This window comes from Aethina tumida, chromosome 1, assembly GCF_024364675.1.
Source record: "Aethina tumida isolate Nest 87 chromosome 1, icAetTumi1.1, whole genome shotgun sequence".
NCBI lineage: Eukaryota > Metazoa > Arthropoda > Insecta > Coleoptera > Nitidulidae > Aethina > Aethina tumida.
In genome coordinates this window covers 3,932,728-3,952,789 of record NC_065435.1, presented here as the reverse complement: position 1 = coordinate 3,952,789, position 20,062 = coordinate 3,932,728, and the positions used below count along the sequence as shown (strand labels likewise).

Genomic DNA, 20,062 nt, shown 5'->3' with positions numbered 1-20,062 from the left:
CAAAATTTAAATAATTATAAAATAACCTTGTCAAATTTTATATTTTTTAAAAATCTTATAATAAATTATCTTATAATTGTATCTGTTAAATTGTCAAAAACAATATATTCCTGAAATTAATTATTTTCTATTATTGTGTTAAACTGTATTAAAAATGTGGTATAATAATTACTAATACTTAGATAAATAAAGAAGTAACAATAAATGAATTTGCTATTTGTTTATTTGTGAAAAATTATCTTCGTTTATTCTTGTGTTAAACTTTATTTAAAACATTGTATAATTGTTGCTGCTCTTCAGATAAATAAAAAAGAGTATAAATTATTTTCTGTGATTGTGTTAAACTTTATTTAAAATATTGTATAATCATTACTGGTCCTCAGATAAAAAATTTTCAATTATAAAATTGTTAAAAATTGTAAAATATTATAACTTAATTACAACTTAAATATTTATTTATTAATATTTTAATACAGAAAATTATTGTTTAAATAATTGTTACTATGAAAATAGCCAATAATTTCGAGAATAATTATTTATAATTTATCTTAAACGTTAGTTAAAACATTCTGTAATCAATACTGAACTTGCTGAATAATTGAGTAGTAACTTCAAGTTGTTTCTTCTATTATTTTATTAAAATTAATACAAAATTTAAAGAATTATAAAATATTCTTATCGTATTTACTAAATTTAAATTATTATTAAATTTTATTAATATTTGTAAACAAATTTTATATTTTTTAAAAATTTTGTAATAAATTATCTTATAATTAAATTGTTAAATTATCAAAAACAATATATTCTTGAGATTAATTATTTTCTATTATTGTGTTAAACTATTTAAAATATTGTATAATCATTACTAATCCTCTGATAAATAAAAAAGTAACAGTGAATGTTTTATAATTTTTTATTGTAGAAAATTAAACAATCTTCAATCACAAAATAATTAAAAATTGTAAAATATTATAACTTAATTACTACTTAATATCATTTAATTAAATAATGATTATTACACCATTAATACACCAAATTAGTGTTTAAATAATTGTTTTTACTAAACTCGCCCAAAATAACATAATTTCGACAATAATTATTTATAATTGTTTAAGATATACATTCATTAAAACTGGACTTCAGATAAATAATTAAATAGTAACTTCATCTTAGTTAATTTTTCTAATATTTTAGTAAAATTAACAAAAAAATTAAAAAAATATAAAATATTCTTACTGTTTCTAATAAATTCAATAGACGATTAGTATTAAATTTTATTATAATTTTTATTTTTATTGTTTCATTATATAATTATCCTAAGCATGTATCCGGAGTTGATCACCACAAAGTCCAAGTCTAAATCCAATTGAAGACATATGTAAAGTCATGAAGTCTTGATTAAAACAATAAAAACTATCAAATTTAAATGAATTGTGGTTAATTAAAGAGTCTTGGAATTTAATTTCAAATGAAGAAGTGTACCTAACTAGGTATTAAATTTTATTTAAGTTATGTATAAATTATTTAATAAATATATATTTTTTAAATGTGTCATTTTGTTTATGATTAAATTAAAGAAATTATTTGGATTTGGGTACAAAATGGATAATTGTTCAAAGAATATAGTCTAATTATTTTAATGTGTCTGGCCTCCACTGTATATTGAAATTTTATAGATATATTTTTAACAATAAACAAAAAACAGTCAAACATATCAAGCTGTGGTTTGAGGCAGCGTTTTAGAAAAATACTTGTGGATGCTTATGTAGTTTTTCTACAACCAATTTGGGACGCCCCGTACATGAAATTTGATGGGGAACTTCGAAATATTTTTTTCTCAAAATGTCTCACAAGGAAGGAAAAAGGAGAAGATAATCAGTATAGGTCCAGATGTTCGGTTCAACTACTTTGTAAACATAATAACCCTCTATCGAATTACGTCCGTGGTGTATAAGCGGCAAGGGTGCCAGATAAATACAATCGACTCGTTCGTTCATTCCGACGAGAAAATCTCAGTGAAATCAGGAACGTACTATCATATTTTACGGCCACGCCAAAATCATCATCGTATCGAAAATTAGATTGATGTTTCCACGACAATACTTCAACGTTACGAAATCGGAAAGTCAATTTATTTAGGAATTACCCTAACTCGATAAGAATCAATCCATTTCACGACTCTACCAAATTACACCAAACGTATAGAAATCGTTCTGAAATAATTGCAACATCAACATTTTCCATTTAAGATTTATTTAAGGACTTTCACTGGAAACCTTCCGGGATTACGTATTTTTTGTATTTGCCTCGTATTTGGCTGTTGATATTTATTCTGTTGAGTGAATAACTGATTTTTGATGTCAACCATTTTTGACGTGAAATGATTAAAAAATAAATTTATTTTATAAAACGTTTTAAACACTGTGTTATTGACGTTATTAATAATATTAAAGTCATTTAAATACTGTAAATTGAGTATTAAATTTTTAGAGCTATATATTAAATCGTAATATATTTATAAGTTATATATTTATATATTATATAAATTTAATCAAACCTTTATTAAAAATTCTTTAAATTTTCCCAAATAATCTAAAATATGTATTTAAGACATTAATTGTAAATGTGTATTGACTAAACTATACTATTTTTGCTTCTTTCATAAAAAACAATTGTTTAAATTGTATTTTTTCTTTATGTTTAAGAATAGTTACATTATATAGACTTATTAGAAACTTTTATATAATAAATATTTTTAACAAATTATTGAATATTGTTTAAATTAATGAATTTAAAATGTTTTAACCAAAGTTTCTTAATTCACCATTTTTCAAGAAACAATAGAAAACATTTATTTGGAAAAGAAATATTAGAATAAAAATTAATAATAATTGAGTTGACACAAGATTTTATTATTTTGACAAATGAACAAATAATGTAAAAAAATTTTTAAAAATTGAGTAAAATATGATATGTTTTTTGGATATCTTAGAAGCCGTAATAAACATATTTTATAAATCTTTAAATTTATTATTAATTGCCCTAAAATAAAGCAAGAAACATATTGAGGTTACTATTATTATTTATCTGAAGGTCATTAATAATTGCAGAAAGTTTTAATAAATAATTATTGACGAAATTATATTATTTTTGGTCAATTTGATATAAACATTTATTTAAATTAGTCTAAAATTTTCAATGTATTTACATAATTAAAATATTAAGTCAAATTATTTTTATTATTCTAATTTTTATTATTTTATGATTAAGTAATAAAAATTATAATAAATAATTATTGTTGTTGATTGCTATATCCAAAAATCATAATTATTATTAAATTTTATTAGAATTTTTAAACAAATTTTATTTACATTATTTATAAAACTTTACATTTTTTCTTGAATTTTGGTTAAAATATTCTATAATCATTACTTATGATTAGATACATATAAATGTAACAACTTTTGAATTATTTCTTAGTTTAAACAATTTTCAATTAAATTTGTTCCAGCATTATTAAATATTATAACTTAATAATACTTTCATTGACATTAAAATCTAATCATTTTTTTTTACCAAATTACTGTGTAAATTCATGTTTCCATAAAATTGGCCAAAACTAAAATAACTTTGTCAATAGTGATTTATAATAAATGTCTTAGATATTCGTTAAAACTTTCTGCAATCATTATTGACCTTCAAATAAATAATTGAGTGGTAACTTGTGTTATTTTAGGAAGATTGTCATAAACTCAGGAAAAATGCAACACTGTCTTTGATTTTGTGTAGATTCCAGGTCTACATTAATTTTTTATGAATATTAATAAAATATTCCATATTTTCTCCAAAGCAGATTGATTTGTTATTAAAAAAAGTAAAAACCTGCGAATATAATGATCATTGCGATTAATGGACTGATCTTAGCAGTAAATAAGATTAAACAATTAAACAATTAAACTTATTGTTAATTAGTATTAGCACTACGACCGAAATATTAATTTGACACAAGTGTTGTCAGTTGCGTTGCACAAAACAAAAATGTGTGACAAAAAAAAAATATATATTTTCCGCTTTTTCTACGCCATTGAGAAACGGGGTCATATAGTCATTCACATTATTATGTTACTCGTGCTTTGTTTTCCATTTTCTCTATAGTCGGATACCATTATGTAATGCATTAAGGATTTTACGCAGGTCTCGTATAATTACAAAATCCTCCAAGTCATTTGGTATAGAGCGTATCAAAATCTTAACATAAAAACAACTCGTGGTTTGGTCTCCTTTTGTCGAGGGCAATTATGGATTAAAATGTGCTAAATCTAAAAGCTGCGACGAACCGTTCTGGTTTTCACGTACGTGCAACGAAAAAAATTGATGTAAAAAAAAGTAATTAAGCGTCAGATTAAATGTGCAATAAACGTTCTGTATATCGTTGTTAAGGCTGGCGACGGCCACCCAAAGAACAAACACTTAAGGCCAAATCAATACATCGAACTGAACTTATACATGTCAAAGTGAAAGGCCACAAAAAAACATATATATATATATAAAATAAATTAAACGAGTTTTCTAAGCAAAATTTTTTCGGCCCTGACGAACGGGTGAAATTCTAAATAATGTGACGGCCTACACGTTTTTCATCCATAAATAATGATAAAAACAAAACATAAAACACCACGGAGTGGCAGGCGGTAGTTTCACAAAAGGTCCGACGCTGAATTTCGCCGGCTGGTTCATGAAAAACCATTCGTGAAACAGAAGAAAACTTCTTCTACCTGGTCCCATGCAAATTATCGACGGTGGAACAAGTATCGTTTTCTTATACATCCTGAACTTGAATAATGTATCCGGGGCGAACGGCTCAAGGTTGCCAAGTTTATGGCACAATCGATGGAAAAATCAACAGTTCATGCTTGGCCCACTGATGTCTGTTATGTTTGTCTTCGGTTATTTACAATTTTAACATTCTTTAAGGGTAAGAATCTCTAAAATACTTTGCAGATAAACGAAATCACAAAACATAATTTTCTTCAAAACATTCCAGCAAGTTTTATAATAAAAAATAATTAATTAGATTTAAAATTAGCGGTAATTAATGCATTAAATCTTGGTTAAAAAATTCATGACTAATCAAATAAATAATTAATTAGGAACGTCAATAATTTTTTACAATTAAAATCTTGGTGAACTTTGGCCAAAATACTCTATAATTACCTCTGACCTTCAAATAAATAAATAATTAGCAACTTTGAGATGTTTGTTAACTCGGCTTAAGAAATTTAAAGAATCTTTAATATGGAATTATAAAAGATTATTATTATTGTTTATACTAAATCTAAAAAGCTTAATTTTTGTTAAATTTTAAAACAATTATAATTATTTCTATTAAATTGGCAAAAAATAGAGACTTCAAATGAATAATTAACAATTTGTGATTTTTTATTAATTTACTTGGAGAAAATTAAACAATTTTCAATAATTTGTTAAGAATTATAAAATAATGTTATTCTAATGTTCAAAATTCTTAAATAATATGTTCAATTATTTCTAAATAATATTAATATAAAAATAATATATACTCAAAATTAAGAATTTTAAAAATTTTACAAAAAAAAATTCTCTTTATACTTTCCATCAATACAAGAACCTGATGATTAAAAATTTTGTAACCACTATTGACCTTTCTTCTTATTAATTTACTTGAGAAAAATTATTGTACTAATAAATTTATAATATTTAATTATTATCAATTTTTATAACAACATTTATGTACATTTTTTAACTTTAAAATAATATGAGTAGTTCGTGTTTAATAGTCAAAACTAATATAGCTTCTTGATTAGTTATTTTTCATTAATGTATGAAACTTTAAAAACTATAATTACTACTGACCTTCACAATTAATTTCTATTTTTTATTAATTTACATAGAGAGTTATTTACTTTCTGAACATTCTGAAATCAGTAATTTCGAATTATTTAAGAATATCAAGAAATATTTAAAAAAATAATTGTTATAAATATTAAAATAATATAATTATTAATTTAAAATGCTTAATTATGATTAAATAATATAAATCTGAATATATAAATACCATATAATAAATCTACAGTCCTTAATTATTTTTGAATTTTATTATAATCTCTAATCAAAGTTAAATATTTTAAAGATTTTACAAAAAATGTACATTATTTTCATAATTATAATATATACTTAAATACTTTTCAGTAATTAGTTTGTTATCGTTTCTAATAAATCTAGAATGTTTACTTATTAATTTTTATAAAAATATTTAATTTAATTTAAAATTAATTAAAAAAAATTGTCAGATCAGATAAAAAATTAATTTGAAACTTCGTAAATAATTCATTAGTAATTCTTTTATAAGATGCTTAATTATTATTAAATTTTATTATAATCTGAAATCAAAATTAAATATTTTAATGATTTTACAAAGAAATATATTACTTATAACTGTTTGTGTTGAATTGTTAAAAACAATATAGTCCCACGATTAGTTATTTTCCATTAACGTGTTAAACTTTGATTTAAACATTTTGTAATCACTGCTGACCTTCAAATGAATAATTAAAAAACTATTCCGGCTTAAACCTTAGTTAAAACTTTTTTTTTGTTTTGAGTATTAAAATAAAATTTAAATAAATCTAAAATGTTTAATTATTATATTTATTTATAATATATAATCATAAATAATTAAAAAAATTTATAAAATATATATTTATAATTGTTTCTATTAAATTTTCAATAATAATCTAGTGTTGTTTTTTTTTATTAAGGTATTAAGATTAAAAATTTATACATAAATAATAATTCTGACTTTCTTATAAGATAAGAATTGTAAATTAAACAATTTTATTAAAAATTATAAAATATTGTTTATAATCAATTTAGAACATATAATTAATTTAAAAAATTTTAAGAATTTTATGAAGAAAACCTTGTAAAATTGATAAAATAATATTTTGTCAATTTTTTGTCAGTTATTTACATTACAACCTTCGGATAAATTATTTCTTTTATTGTCTGGAAATCAAATTATTAAGATTAATTTTAAAATGTTATTTTCATTACGAATTAATACAAAACGCTTTATTATTATCATTTTACCATCTGTGGTTTCATACTAATTAAATGTATAATAAAAAAATAGTATCTATACATTTATTTTATTAAATTTTCAAAAAATCACTAATTTTTTATCACATTTAAAAAAAATGAAGAATTGAATACAATTTTTTTATGAAACTGAGACAAAATATTTATAAATCAGTCGATAGTTTTTTACAATTAACATCTTAAACTTCATATAAATAATTACATAGCAATTTTTAGTTATTTTTTGAGAAAATACTTAATTTTTGATAATATTTAAACAAAATTACAGAATTTAAAATGCTACATTTCCTTTGAAATAATTAATACAGTCTATAATTATTTACAATTAATTAATATCTTACACTGTCAACCTAAGTCGTTACTTATAAGGTTAAAGCAAAAATAATCAATCTATCTTAAAAGATTTTCTAGGAAACATACAATCTACAATTTTCTAAAATTGGTAAAATATGACGTGAACGAAAAAAAGGAAGTCGATTTTTGCAGGGCATGAAAGAAAACAGCCATAAAAGTGGAGTTGAAGTGTAATTATTTTAGTTTGAAAAGCTACTATTAAATTCTATAAATCAGTTTAAACAGCGGATATTCGACTGGAGTAAGAAAATAAACGTAATCTTAGGAATGGCGATAGATATAAGTTAAATCTCAAGGAATCTTACTATTTTTGTTATCCCAATTCCACGGATTGCACAACGCTAAAGATAAATTCAAGTATTTTCGTGCATGAAAGCTTCGAGTGTTTACAATTTGACATAAATCTTGATATTTTTCACTTAAACCGCTGTTAAGATGTTCGCCGTGCGGAAAAGTAGAAAAGAAAAAAACAATTTACCAAACGCACCCGCACAAAACGCTAATGCCCGTAAATTCACCGTAAAAACAGACATATTCCATTACGGATGTGTATCTTTAGAATGCACATTTCACCGATCACATATCCCGATTGATTTCGAATAAACGGTTACGTATATAAAGATTACCCGAAAACGGTTTTTCACATTTCGGATTGGGATCAAGGAAAAATATTGCGTTCAATGAACTTTGTCATACTATCCATTTTTCAGGCTGATAAATAAATCCTTATAATATACGCTAGTTTACAGGATTTAAGAAATTTCGCCGGCGTTCCCCGCAAATTTTCTTAGGGGTGAAATTTTCCCTGCAATTCGAAAATGTTGATAAAGCCACTGCTTTTTAAGTATCCCCAAAAAGTGATATTTATGCAAATTACTCTCCGTGGAGTTACATATTGGTTTGTAAAAGGGGTATTTTTTTGAGAATTTTTTTCTTACTTATCGAGGAAACATAGACGAACATTTTATATAATTTTGCGGCTCCATAATCGTAGTATTTCGGTAATTATAATATATACAGGTATTTTTTAACATAATTTGTAACTCATGCAGTAAAAGTTTCTACTGAAGAAAATGCAGCCCTTCAAATTTAAATTTTAAAAATTGTTCTTTTTTCCTCACATATTTCCGTAACCTTTGGTCCAACTGCGTGTAAATTTGGTATATATTGTCCTAAGATACATACCTACAATTTAGTGTAATAAACTTTTTCCATAATAATAAACTAACATAGATTCTGAGAGTTCCCCTATTTTTTTCCCTCTATTTTCTACGACACTGAATGTTTTGTAAAGCTTTTCATACACAGTTTAGTAAAAAAGTACATTAATTAATTTTGATTATTCCAAAACTATTAAAAATTAGTAATAATAAATATATTAGAAAAGAATAAGATTTTATAATTATTAACAACAAACAAATTTACTATTTTTTTTAAATTTTTCTCAAATAAAATAAGCAAGTTTGAACCAAATTTTAACACATATTAAAAATTTAATAAAAGCAATTTTTTATAAAAAGTTTGAACTGAAGTGCAACATATTAATTGTAAATAACTATTGACAAAATTACATTATTATTTTACCATTTTCAGAGGTGCGATTATTTAAACAGGTTTTCTTAAAAATATTTAAATTTTCTGTTTCTGTATATATTATATAAATTATTTTATAATTTTTAATAATTTGTTTATAAAAAGTTATTTAAATTTTTCCAATTAAAATTATTTTCCCAAAAAAAAAGTTGGAATTATTTTTTATTTATTCATCTAAAAGTTAATAGAAATTACAATACGTCTCATCAAAGTTAATACATTAACAGAGCTCAAATAATTACAAAACCATATTTGGATTGAAAATTTAACAGAAACAATTATAAAGTTAGTAATTTATTTAAAAATCTTTAAAATTTTTAATTTTGATAACGATTATGATAAAATTTAATAATAATTAAGCAATTTAATTAATTGTAAATAATTATTGACAAAATTGTATTATTAATTACCAATTACATAGAAATAATAATCCAAATAGTTTTTTTAATACTTAAAAAAATATATTTGCTTAAATATATCGTCAGTTTTTTAAATTTATTTATTGTACTGGCTGTATTTTCTTCAGAAAAAAATTACTTAGATGTTCTTCATTATTGTATGTATATATTTTACCTGCTCCAAACTTTGGATATTAGTTATTAGATAAATTCAGCCATTTAAACCAAAAACTGTTTAGTACATTTTATTCCAGCACTGAAATTAAAACAAATAAAACAATTTCGCCTTCATTGTTTACATTTTAAAGGTTTTATTTTCAATTTAAATTGACTAAACTACCGTGGAAAGTGTGTGTTCAATCGTTTTATTCTCCCATGTAACTATCCAGCAATAATCATCTAGCATGACCTCATTCCGATAACCTTGATACCTTATTTCCATAGTAATTAGATTTTGGTGAAAATATTCATCTCGTTCATCATTTTCAGCTCCCAGATACTGTAGTAATCTAGATGAGAGTACAGGAAATGTATTATTAATGACATACTGGGATCTAGTGCTTTTAAAAGTAGTAAATTCTTAACAATTTTTACATAATTATCAAATAAAAAACTATGTGAGAATCAAGATCATTTACGGACTTGATGGTGATAAAATAAACGTCTCTCTATGTTTTAAAATGACAGTTTATGAAAAAAGGTGGTACGATATTAAAATACATCTAAAGTCTTCAGTTTTGTGTTAAGATTTACCAGAAATTGAATTAGCAACATTCTTGAACCTTCTGGTTTTCTTCGTTAAGGTAGTAATCTGAATGACAAAGAAAGGAGAATCTGGTAAACCTGGCAAACCTGTAACAATTCCATGAAAACGTCAACAAAAATAAGGAAAAATTGACATGTATAAAAATCGAGTTTTATTTGACTTAGTTTCAGCTCCAGTACAAAATAAGGAAAATGCACGAATAGCAGTATGAGACTGTTTCAGTAAACTGGCCAAATTTATCGTACATGAGCTACTAGAGGCATGTCTGTGAGCCCAAAATGTTCGTAAAAGGTCTGTCTATACAATCAAGTAAGGAAAACGTTAAAATTACAATATTTGAAAAAAATGGAATGATTTAAAATGTTCATCATATCTTGAATCTAATTAAATTGAAACAGATTAAAATATAATAAAAATATCATTTTTTACGGTCCAGTATGAACCATTAGCATTTTCGAATTCCACATAAAATTAAACAATTTAAAGTTAGTTAGGTTAATAAGTAAAATTTGACTTTTCAATAGACATATCTCGTGAAATTTAAACCATATTTAAAGTTCGCAACTTACGTTAAAGAAGATTTAGTTTTCTTCCCTGTTACCTTAGAGTTAACTCTTTTCTTTTTTAGAGCATCAAATTACATATTAAGGCAGCTTCAATTTCTTACACAAACTGAAAAAGTTATTAAACTTATTATTTATTTAACACTTCGTTTAATTTTTATATATTTTGAACAACATAGCTTATCACCGAATAAAATAAATTATAAATTTGAAGTGGGTTCATTAAAAATTTATTTTAAGTTGTGAAGTTTATTGTGTGAGTCAATATTGTTTTAGCATTCCCATAAGGAATGTCATCTTAAAGTTTTAAAGCAACTTTCAGTCATGAAAAATATTGGTTTTGCCTTAATTAGAGCTTGTTACGTCTTTAATAAACCCAAAGTGTTTAAGGTGACAACATCATCTGCAATCAATAAAACAAATTATTTGATTGAAAGAATTAAATAACAAATCGTTTGCACAAGAATAGAAAGATTATTCTCTTTTTAGGTAAACGTAAAATTTCATCATAATTCTTTGCAAAGCTAATAACAAGGTAAATCCTAGAGATACAAAATTCGTTTAAAATATGTCGGAATGCATAAAACGGTAAATAGGAGCTTTATTAGAGCTTACGTTTCAAATGATGTGGAATCATATCCGTGGGTCAGTCAGCCAATCAAACCGTGGATCACATTTATCCAGTGTAATGGGAATCAGAATACTGGACACATATATTGAAATGACATGCTACATGCATATAACAATGGATAATGAATTAGAAATTCACAATGCTTATTGGCTTAAATTTGAATAAATTTCGGTCATGTTCAAATCTCACAATCAGCACATAATTCACTTGCACTGTTCTTGGTATCGCATAAATATTAATTAATTAAATTAATACGACGTAAAATATTTCTAAATTATTATTATTATTATTATTTGTCAAAATATTATGATTGATAATACATATTTAATAACTAAAAAAAATAATTAGGACACATATCAGCTGATACAAACGTGTTTTTTTCAAATTTCACCAAGTATAATAATTACATTACATTATTAACACGATAACAACGTTTATATCTGTTACTGTTCCTGATTATCCAAAGACACAGCTTGAAATTATGAAAATGTCACGTTCATATTGAAATTGTTAAAGCCATTACTTTACAAACATAATTGCATTTTTGATTATCGATTTAAATTGTTTCAAATCAGTGTATAAAAACGTTAGATTCTGTAGCCCCACATCAGTTGTCTCAAGATGTTGTGCAAAGTTGTTTTTATAATTGTGTGTCTTTCCATTGTTGGATACGGTAATTAATACATATAAAGTCATATTTTAGATTAATTTTCTGGAACATAAAACTGAATTAAACTTTATATTATATATTTATTTATCGTATTATTTATTCGTATTTATTTTCAGTTTCCGGACACCACGGTGAGTAAATTGGTCAACCTACACAGTTCCTTTTTATTTTACCATTAATTACTAAATTAATTATTTATTTTTTAGCTCCTCAGACTCTCCACTGTAAGCATATTTTTAAAACATGAACGGTGTATTTTGCTAAATTATATTTTTGACAGATCCGGGTGGCGCAGTTAAGGGGCTAGTGATAAAACTGCTCAAGTTCTTACAGGCATTTTTGACAGCTGTTCTTCCACCGATTTGCGGAGCAAAATGTCCCAAGAATATACCAGGAACGTTGAAGCCTCTTATAGATGTATTAGAGCACGATTGTGACAGCCTTTAAACTACTTATGTATTATAATTAAATATAGTACATAGAATAATATTTTGATGTTTTATTTTAAATATATTTCAAAGAGATATTTCTATTTTTACGTACTATAATTGTAGATAATTATATATTATTTATTTTACACCAAAATCTACATCAAGAGCAAAAACATTTTAATTATCAAAGACGTTTTGATTTAATTTAATGGAAAAACTGTAAACACACTTTTCAACATGGTAACAAGCCATTTAAAAATAAAGTCACAAGATGATGAATCTGAAAACGTATAAATTATCGTTTCCAATAATGGCAAGACACGTGGCCACGGAAACTACTTTGCTCGACATCTGCAAAGCGAAGCAACTGCGAAAGCGATGAAAATTTTAATATGAACGTGATTTTTTTTCAAATTTTATTTTAGTCTTATTTAAATGTAATTAAAATTATGGACACGATTGGCTACAGTAACATAATCCAATTAACATGATATTATATCTACTTTGTTAATCTGTTTAAGGCTTCATTCAAATTGTTTGAAAAATCTAAAAGTATAAGTATAACAAATTTGTCTGCAAACTATAATTGAATTTTTAATATCAAAATATTAGATAAACACATAATTAATGAATTGCCATTTAAATTTTGTTAATCAGTTAACTAAAATATATCTATGATAATAATTTAAAATTAATAAAATTATTCAAAAATTTAATTTTTTTTTTGTATTTATTGTTACTTCAAATCCCTTTACTAAAAACTACACTATTTCCAATAATAAATTTGTAATAATCACTAATCCTTGTAAAAATTTTTAGTACAAATTAATGAGATTTAAATTAACTTAATTAAATTCTCAGTGAACATATTGCAAATCAACTAATATAATTTTTTATTACAGTTAAATATTTAAGATATATTTATTTTTCTATTTATATTGTAAACAATTTTTAAGCTCTATTACAGAAGTTCTTTTCGAATTTAATTAGTTTTAGAAATATTAATTTATAATCTATAATAATCAAATGATTTTTTCCTTTTTTATAATATATAACAATTTTTCAGTCATTTTATTTAAATTTTAAATATGCCTTAAGAATATGTTTAGCAAACTAAATTTCATATTCAATAAGGATTGTTTAAAATAAAACGAATAGAATAATGTTCGAACATATTATTCGTAAATATAATCATATTATTACAATTATGATGCGTTTAATATGTCCAATAATGGTTGCAATGTACCGGGTATATCGCTAGGGCATTTGTCTTGACAAATTGGTGGAAGAACAGCAGTTAAAAATTCCTGCAAGAACTTTATCAATTTTATCAACAACCCTTTGAACGCAGGTGCCGGATCTGTTAAATACAAATTAAATTTAACGATAGGTACTACAAAAATGTTCTAACTAGGAATTTATACTTACAAGCAACAGTCGGTGGTACTAAAATAATTAATAATAAACGATTAATTAGTTGAAAATTAAACTGCAACTGTTGACAAATTATTTACTTACCGCAGTGAACTCCTGTAACAAACATTAAAATAAGTATTGAGACATGCAAACAATTCTATCTATTACCAGTTCCAAGAATGGAAAGGGTGACTGCAACGAGAACTACTTTGTACAACATGTTGAAACAACTGATGCAAACGAAAGGTTTCATCCTCTTTATATACAGTGAAATAAATTAAGATACGATAAGTTAATATGAATTTTGCGTGATTTTTATGTTATTTTCTGTTAGGAACTTTTTCAAAAATAATTTGTTACGGCGTAAATATTGATAAATGACTTCTCATTTTTCAAAAAATTCCATGAACTAACTAAAATGTATCAGAAACAGAAAAATAAACATGCATAATGAATTAATCTAATCATTATTTTTTATTTAATTCGTTGGAGACTGTATAAAATACTTGTGGACCTTCTTATTTGTATTAGTTATGTCAAAATGTTGTGCAAAGCAGTGTTCATAATAGTTTGTCTCTCCATTATTGAAAACGGTAATTAATACATGTAAAGTCATAGTTTAATTTAATTATTTGAAAACTCTAAATATATAACTGACGAAACTATTCTATCTGCATCAATTACTTCCACATAATGTGCAGAAATAGTTTCCGGAATATTTAGTTCAGCTTCTAAAATTTGTTATTATAATTATTTATTCGTATTTATTTTCAGTTGCAGGACTTCATGGCGGTAAGCAATTTTTTCAACCTTTACAATTCGGTTTTATTTAAACATTAATTACTAAACTGATTACTTATTTTTTAGCGGATCTGACTCTTCACTGTAAGTATATTTTTAAAACATTCGCGGTGTAGTTTATTAAACATTTTTTTAACAGATCCGGGAGGTGCAGTCAAGGGACTAGTCATAAAACTGCTCAAGTTTCTACAGGCGTTTTTGACAGCTGTGCTTCCACCAATTTGTGGAGCAAAATGTCCCAAGAATATACCTGGCACATTGAAGCCAATTATAAATGTGTTAGAACATGATTGTGACAGCGTTTAAATTATTTAAGTATTATATGTGGTTTAATATAATACATTGAATATTAATTTTATATTTTTTATTTCGAAACAGTACAAACCTAAATATATATGTATCAGTGTAATTTAGTAAGTTAGATACCAAGTTGTGACAACTAACAAATTTTGTTTGGGCATTTTTTTAAATTTTTATTATAAAAATTATCGTTTAAAAGTATTCAAAATTATTTTATATTATAATTTAATTATTTAATAAGTGTTTTATTATTAATTTTATTTTATATATTTGTAAACATCCTCTAAATTTTGTTAACTAGTTAACTAAAATATTTTTATGATAAAATAATTTAAAATGAATAAAATTATTCAAAAATCTCATTTTCGAGTATTTATTGTTACTTCAAATTACTTTATATATGTCTAATAAAAAATTAACACTCTATTTCCAATAATAAATTTGTAAAAATGAATAATCCTTGTATAAAATTTTACCACAAATTAATGAGATTTAAATTAACTTAATTAAATTCTTAGTGAGCATTTTACAAATCAACTAATATAATTTTTTATTATAGTTAAAAATTTAGGATATATTTATTTGTCTATTATTTTAAATATATTTTCAGCTCCACTGCAGGACTTCTTCACGAATTTAGTTAGTTTTAGAAACATAAATTTATAATCTACAATACTAAAATGATTTTTTACTTTTTTAAAATATATACCAATTTTTAAGTTCTTCTATTTAAATTTCAAATATGTCTTAAGATACTGGGATTATTTAAAATAAAACGGATAGAATAATGTTTGAACATATTATTCGTAAATATAATCATATTATTACAATTACGATGCGTTTAATATATCCAATAATGGTTGCAATGTGCCAGGTATATCGCTAGGGCATTTGTCTTGACAAATTGGTGGAAGAACAGCAGTTAGAAATTCCTGCAAGAACTTTATCAATTTTATCAACAACCCTTTGAACGCAGGTGCCGGATCTGTTAAATAAAAATTAAGTTTAACGATAGGTACTACAAAAATGTTCTAACTAGGAACATATACTTACAAGCAACAGTCGGAGGTACTAAAATAATCAATAATAAACGATTAATTAGTTGAAAATTAAACTGCAACTGTTGACAAATTATTTACTTACCGCAGTGAACTCCTGTAACAAAAATTAAAATAAGTATTAAGAACATGCAAATAATTCTATTTATTACCAGTTCCAAGAATGGAAAGAGTGACTGCAACGAGAACTACTTTGTACAACATGTTGAAACAACTGATGCAAACGAAAGGTTTCATCCTCTTTATATACAGTGAAATAAATTAAGATACGATAAGTTAATATGAATTTTGCGTGATTTTTATGTTATTTTCTGTTAGGAAATTTTTCAAAAATAATTTGTTACGGCGTAAATTTTGATAAAAGATTTCTCATTTTTCAAAAATTTCCATGAACTAACTAAAATGTATCAGAAACAAAAAAATAAACATGCATAATGAATTAATCTAATCATTATTTTTTATTTAATTCGTTGGAGACTGTATAAAATACTTGTGGACCTTCTTATTTGCATTAGTTACATCAAAATGTTGTGCAAAGCAGTGTTCATAATAGTTTGTCTCTGTATAATTGGAAACGGTAATTAATACATGTAAAGTCATAGTTTAATTTAATTATTTGGAAACGCTAAATATATAACTAACGAAACTATTCTATCTGCATCAATTACTTCCACAAAATGTGCAGAAGTAGTTTCCGGAATATTTAGTTCAGCTTCTAAAATTTGTTATTATAATTATTTATTCGTATTTATTTTCAGTTGCGGGACTTCATGGCGGTAAGCAATTTTTACAACCTTTACAATTCTGTTTTATTTAAACATTAATTACTAAACTGATTACTTATTTTTTAGCGGATCAGACTCTTCACTGTAAGTATATTTTTAAAACATTCGCGGTGTATTTTATTAAATATTTTTTAACAGATCCGGGAGGTGCAGTCAAGGGACTAGTCATAAAACTGCTCAAGTTTCTACAGGCGTTTTTAACAGCTGTGCTTCCACCAATTTGTGGAGCAAAATGTCCCAAGAATATACCAGGCACATTGAAACCAATTATAAATGTGTTAGAACATGATTGTGACAGCGTTTAAATTATTTAAGTATTATATGGGGTTAAATATAATACATTGAATATTAATTTTATATTTTTTATTTCGAATCAGTATAAACCTAAATATATATGTATCAGTGCCATTCAGTAAATACATTTTAAAACACTATTAAATATATAAGTTAGACACTAAGTTAACAACTAACAAAAATTGTTTGGACATTTTTTAAATTTTTGTTATAAAAATTATCATTTAAAGGTATTCAAAATTATTTTATATAATTTAATTATAATTTAAAATGAATAAAATTATTCAAAAATCTTTTTAGTATTTATTGTTACTTCAAATGTCTTTACTAATAAAAATTAAAACTCTATTTCCACTAATAAATTTCGTAAAAATTAATAAACCTTTTTAGTATTTCTGTTACTTCAAATCACTTTACTAAAAAAAATTAAAACTGAATTTCCAATAATAAATTTGTAAAAATTAATAAACCTTGTATAAAATTTTTGCACAAATTAACTTAATTAAATTCTTAGTGATCATTTTACAAATCAACTAATATAATTTTTCCTATTATAGTTAAATATTTAGGATATATTTATTATTCTATTTATATTTTAAATATTTTTTCAGATCTATTGCGAATTTAGTTAGTTAGATATGACTTTATAATCTATAAAACTAAAATTATTTTTTCATGTTGTAATATATATAACAATTTTTGAGTTATTTTATTTAATTTGCTTAAAATATGCTTGAAGAAGATCCTTAGCAAATCAAATTTCATATTCAACTAGGATTTTTTAAAATAAAACGGACAGAATAATGTTTGAACATATTATTCGTAAATATAATCATATTATTACAATTACGATGCATTTAATACATCCAATAATGGTTGCAATGTGCCAGGTATATCGCTAGGGCATTTGTCTTGACAAATTGGTGGAAGAACAGCAGTTAGAAATTCCTGCAAGAACTTTATCAATTTTATCAACAACCCTTTGAACGCAGGTGCCGGATCTGTTAAATAAAAATTAAGTTTAACCATAGGTACTACAAAAAAGTAACTAGGAACTTACAAGCAACAGTCGGTGGTACTAAAAAATTAGTAACAAAAAATTAATTAGTTGAGAATTAAATTGTAGCTGTTGACAAAATATCTACTTACCGCAATGAACTCCTGAAATAAAAATGAAAATAAATTAACAAGAGTCTACTAACAAAAATACTGTCTATTACCAGTTCCAAGAATGGAAAGAGTAACTGCAACAAGGACTAATTTGTACAACATGTTGACACAATTAATACAAACGAAAGGATTAATCCTCTTTATATAGAGTTAAAAAAATTAAAACAAGATAAGTTAATACGAATTGTTCGTGATTTTTATACTGGTTAAATTTCGATAACTTTTTTAAATATAATTTAGTACGAACAAAATTTGATATGAACACGATTTCTCTAGAATATCTATAACATGATTAAAATAAATCAAAACACGAATATATTCAATTAATTTAACCGTTAAGCATTTTCTTTATTTAAACAGTTTATTGTTTATTGTAAATTAAAAAAATATTATTAATTAAAAAAATATTATAAATCAAAATTAAATTTCGGTATTAATTACGGTGTTTTATGAATTAATAAGTAACTTTTAATTGCATATATATATGTATACATAAAAATATTTCATAAAAGAGGGAAAATTATTTTAAAAGATACACATATATGTTCAAGAAAATAAATAAAATTTGATAAGTAAATATTAATTTAAGCGATTGATTGATTGAAATGTATGTATTTACTAGTTAACATCTAAAAATAATATTTATGTTACCGCCATATTTTATACGAAATAATTAATTCAAAACATAGTAAGTTCATGTCATTATTATGTTAAAGTGACATTTTCAAATCATTATTAAATACAAGAAGCTGAAAATGTACTGTAAATATGTTAACGTTAACAATTAGAGTAAAACCTAAGTTAGGGACGTGATTTTTGCCCAATTTCATTCAATTCTATCTTGAGATAATTGTAAAACTGCAATTAAAACAGTAAAAACAATCAGTAACAAACACGGAAAAACACATACGCATTCTATCAGCACACAATCAATTTGTAAATGAGTATATATTTAGAGCGAAATCCGTTATTTTGCATCAGTTGTCTCAAGATGTTCGTCAAAGCACTTTTTCTAGTAGCCTGCCTTTTCCTCATTCAAAATGTCGAGGTGAATGGTAAGTTCACTGAACACCAGTTAGAACTTAGTAACATCACGTATTTTATGGAACTTATTAGTAATTATTTTTTTATGTAATTATTAATTAATTTATTTTTTTTATGTAATAGGAATGAAGATTGACCTTAAAAAACTACTACACACCGTATTGAAATTGGTAATATCACTTGTGCAGAATATCCAGAAGTTACTGTGTCATCTGAATTTATGTAATGCATTAGCACCCTTACTGGATGGTGTAAAAGGTCTAGTAAAAAATATAGAAGTATAAACCATAAATATGTCATTATAATTATACAAGGATGTATTTGTGAAAATAAAGTATACAAATAAATGCTATGTTTAATTAATTACCTGGAATATTGAATATAATAAATGGTTTTTAGAAATCTCAAAAAATTAATATATTTGAGTAAAATTGTTTAATCGATTTTAGATAAAGAATCAAAAACTATAAAAATAATATAATACGAACATTGTAAAAGACAAAATAATATAAATTCACATCTGGACGAGCATTGTCATGCTAAAAAATAGTCCGAGATCTCAACCACATATTGGAGGGACGTCATATTACCACTAATGGAAACTGAAGGTGGCCTGCTACCATAAGCAATAGCACCCCATATCATTAAACC

At 24.2% G+C, this 20,062-nt stretch overlaps 1 protein-coding gene and 1 long non-coding RNA gene across 2 annotated transcripts in view; one reads left to right on the top strand and one right to left on the bottom strand.

Annotated features, from left to right (window-relative positions):
* Positions 1–20,062, bottom strand: part of LOC109609451 (metabotropic glutamate receptor-like) — a 170,970-nt gene that overhangs the window by 114,149 nt on the left and 36,759 nt on the right. The window lies entirely within an intron of this gene.
* On the top strand, positions 19,328–19,758 carry LOC126265837 (uncharacterized). Its single transcript, XR_007548292.1, has 2 exons — positions 19,328–19,422; positions 19,535–19,758. It is a non-coding gene; the product is annotated as an uncharacterized LOC126265837 (long non-coding RNA).